This window comes from Rattus norvegicus, chromosome 7, assembly GCF_021556685.1.
Source record: "Rattus norvegicus strain SHRSP/BbbUtx chromosome 7, alternate assembly SHRSP_T2T, whole genome shotgun sequence".
Taxonomy (NCBI): Eukaryota; Metazoa; Chordata; class Mammalia; order Rodentia; family Muridae; genus Rattus; species Rattus norvegicus.
The window spans coordinates 88,383,423-88,387,305 of NC_141540.1; the positions used below are offsets into that span (position 1 = coordinate 88,383,423).

At 40.0% G+C, this 3,883-nt stretch overlaps 1 pseudogene; it reads left to right on the forward strand.

Annotated features, from left to right (window-relative positions):
- Nucleotides 1-1,456: 1,456 nt before the first annotated feature.
- Eif4b-ps2 (eukaryotic translation initiation factor 4B, pseudogene 2) lies at nt 1,457-3,331 on the forward strand (annotated as a pseudogene).
- Nucleotides 3,332-3,883: the final 552 nt, after the last annotated feature.

Below are 3,883 nucleotides of genomic sequence, written 5' to 3' on the forward strand. Positions count from 1 at the left end.
CCTATTATCTCTCGCTTGTCATGTTTTCAGATGCTTGCATGCAGCTTTCATGAACCTAAAGTGAGGGTATTAAACATTGATGTTTTACTCAAACATTGCTCATGCCCAGGTATGAAGGGTAATGAAAACAATCAATTTCTTTGTGTGTGATTATTGAAGGCAATAGGTTCTAGTTTAGAGGAAATTAACACTGGCATCATTTTGATGTTATGAGAAATGCTGTTGTTTTAAGTTATTTAAAAGTTTTTTTTCATAAAGACTCTATAAAAGCCTTTCATAAAGACTCTTTCATAAAGGCTCTAACTACCATATGACTAGTGTACATTTGTTCCTGAAAAAATAATGTTTTCTAAAAGTAAATTTTAAAACACCCACCAACAATATTATAAAATCAATCAGTGACAATTATTTCTTATTTATTACTCCTGATTGCTTATTCATTATACATATACATTGTGACAGTAGTCACTGATGTCAGTGCTCTGAATCCTGTTCAAGTGTCAATTTATATTTACAAAATAAATGGTATTTTCAGGTCAGAAAAAAAAGTTACCAAAGCAAGGGGTAGTCACAGGGAAGTTACAAACCACAGTTGTATATTTAATTTTCCAAATTACAATCAGATACTCTGAGTAAGAATGAGAAGCTATGATATGAGGTTGTACAGTATTTGTTACTGAGATTAAAATATATCATAGCTTACTCATGCCAAACTATTCAAGTGGAGAAAAAAGAAATTGTCAAGTGCCTTAGAATAGATGAAAGAAACGTTCAAGTGTGAGAAGTCTGAGTGATCAATGTGTAAACTGCCCAGGGCTATCAATAAAACATTGTGTCATTGCTTAAATTATCTGTCTAAGTGGTGAACAGAGCAGTACACTAACATACAATCAATGAAGTCTTAGTCAATGAAGTGCTCTATTTGGTTCTGAGACTTTATTACCTTTGGAGATTTGTGTGAATTCAACTTTGTCAGAAAGTTATATTATACTATTTCTGAGGGGAAAAATTTGTGTTTCTGTTTCATAGAAAACTCTCAGTGTCTAGGAAAACATACAAATTTGCATTCATTTTATTCTATATGGAGAAGCTTGTGTGCTACTAATTTGGCATCTGTGGAAAGTAGCATGCATGTTCACCAGTTATTATGGTTAACATGTGTAGAGAGTCCAAGAAATCGTCTTTTCCCATCTCTGTCTTTCTGATTCTCTATCTTCTTCTCTGATTCTCTGAAACAACTATTCTCTTGCTCATTTACTTTTTCTCTGTACTTGTACATTTGTGTGTGTGTGTGTGTGTGTGTGTGTGTGTGTGTGTGTGAGAGAGAGAGAGAGAGAGAGAGAGAGAGAATGTGTGTGTGTGGCACATGCACATGTGTATTTCAATGTGAAACATAAAAGCAGTATTTAAAAGGATTAAATATCATTGACCTAGTGCATTCTCTATCTCTCCCAACATGGTGGCCTCAGCACAAAAAAAAAAAAAGGATAAGAAGTGGAAAACTGTCTCCCTAACAGACTTTCTAGCTGAGGATGGGGGAACTGGTGGAGGAAGGACCGATGTTCCCAAATCAGTCAGCTGGGCTGACAAAACAATCTGGAAGGAGATGTGTCAACAACTTGGCATAGTAACGACGATGATGTGTAATGGGCACCTCCAATTGACTGTATCATCCTTCCCACTGCTCTATGGGCTGCTCAGGACCCATTTTCAACCAAAGTCATCTTCCCAAGTGGCCACCCTACATTGCTTTCTTAGGCAATCTGCCCTATGATGTGACAGAAGACTTCATTAAGGAATTTTTGGAGGTTAAATATTAGCATTGTATGCTTACCACATGAACACAGCAATCCAGACAGGTGGAAAGGTTTTTGGCTATGCGGAATTTCAGGACCTGGATTCTCTGCTCTGAGTGCTCTGAGTCTCAATGAAGAGACTCTAGCTAACAGGAGAATTTGAGTGGATGATGCTGATCAAGCACAGGATAAAGACTGGGATGACTGTTCTTTTGGTCAAGATAGAAAATTGGAAATTCAGACAAAACAGCAACAGACTGGAGGACCCGTCTTGCCACAGACAGCTTTGATGACTATCCACCTAGAAGAGGCAATGATAGCTTTGGATGTATTGTTAAGACTAACATTTGAAATGTAAATAAAAAAATCCAATAAAAAAGAAGATTCAGACTGGTATAAGGCTGGTTATAGGGTCCATTATTCGGATGGCCCGTACAGAGACATGAACCGCTATGGGATCCAGAATCGCTATGATGACCTAAGCAGCAGAGCCTACGACCAAAGCTATGACTCCAGGATAGGCAGTGGCAGAAAAGCATTTGGAAGTGTTTACTGGAGGGATGATGACTACAGAGGAAGTGGGGACCGTTTTGAAGATCTATATGACAGAAGGGATGATCTGTCATAGAGGTCCAGGGATGATTACTCTAAGGATGATTATAAGTGTGATGACAGAGCCTCCCTTCCCCTCCCTCCCTGCCAAAGACCCAAACTGAATCCAAAGCCTCGCAGTACTCCTAAAGAAGATTCCTCTGCTCCTCTGCCTGCACCTCCTAGTCGGGCCGAGTGCCTTCTATCTTGACACAGCTACTATAGAAAGAGCTGCTAGAGCAGCGGCTACAGAAAGAGGAGGAGGAGAAGCTGCAGCGTCAGCTGGATGAACCAAAACTAGACCACCCACTCCCTGGAAAGACACCCAAATTGGTGAAGCGAAGAAATTCAGGAAGAAAATGGTAGAGGACAGGAAGTGAGTCATTGTAGACTGGCACCTAAGCCACATCTGGCAGAAGTCAAACCGGGATAGAAAGGAATGAGAGTGAGAATTTTCTAGAAAATGAAACCCTCAATAAAGAAGACTGACACTCTCCAACATTTAAGCCTCCTAAACCTGATAGTCTCTAAAGATAATCTCAACCCCTCCACCAAAGGAGAATGCGTGGTTGAACCAAAGCTCGTACCCTCCTGCTCTATCTCATAGCTCAGACACAGAGCAGCAGTGCCCTACACGTGGTGGAGGGAAAGTAGCTCCAGTTCAGCCATCTGTGGAAGGACTATGAAGGAAAGATGAAAATAAAGTAGGTGTGGGAGGGGCCAGCTGGAAACTCCAGCCATGATCCTGGGAATGGAAGGAACAGAGACCACAGAAAGGAGTTGGATAAGAGTGTCAGCAAAAAAAAAAAAAAAATCAAGACTCCACATCTGCTTCTGAGTCAACGAAATCTGAGAAGAATCCAGCCTCCAAGTTCAGTTCTGCAAGCAAGTATGCTGCTCTATCGGGGGATAGTGAGAAGGAAGGAGAGGACTTCACTGAGTAGACCTCCAAGTCCTGTGGTTTCTCCTAGTCTTCACCCTGGAACATTCAAGAGCAAATCAAATCTCTACTCAGACAAGACAAAATAAACTCACCAACTCCTGAAGAATGTTCTAAGCTTTTTTAAAAAGAAAATGAAATTCTTTTGCATCCTCCTTCAGCCTTTTAAAGTACTGAAGTAACTGAAGAATCACCGCTTGGCCAGAGATGTGACTACCGCTTTTGAAATTGTGACTGTCTGATGATACCAAGCAGTTAGCTGTGTGAAAAGTGTCTAGGGCTCCATTAAGCAGAAATTTAGTTACAGAGAGGCAGTCACGTCCGTTAGACAGTAGAAAAATGTGCAAGGAAGAAGTGAGATTTCTACCTACTAATTCTTTTCCTAAAGTGACACCTGTGAATCCCCAAATATTACCTGAATATATTTCCCATCTTTAGACAGGTATATCTAGTTTAGTATGAAACTGTTTTAGTCTCCAGGAGGCTGCCATCCCTTCTACTTTATCTCTGACTTAAATAAACCAAAATGAATGGGAAATTCAGTCGTGTTTGAAAA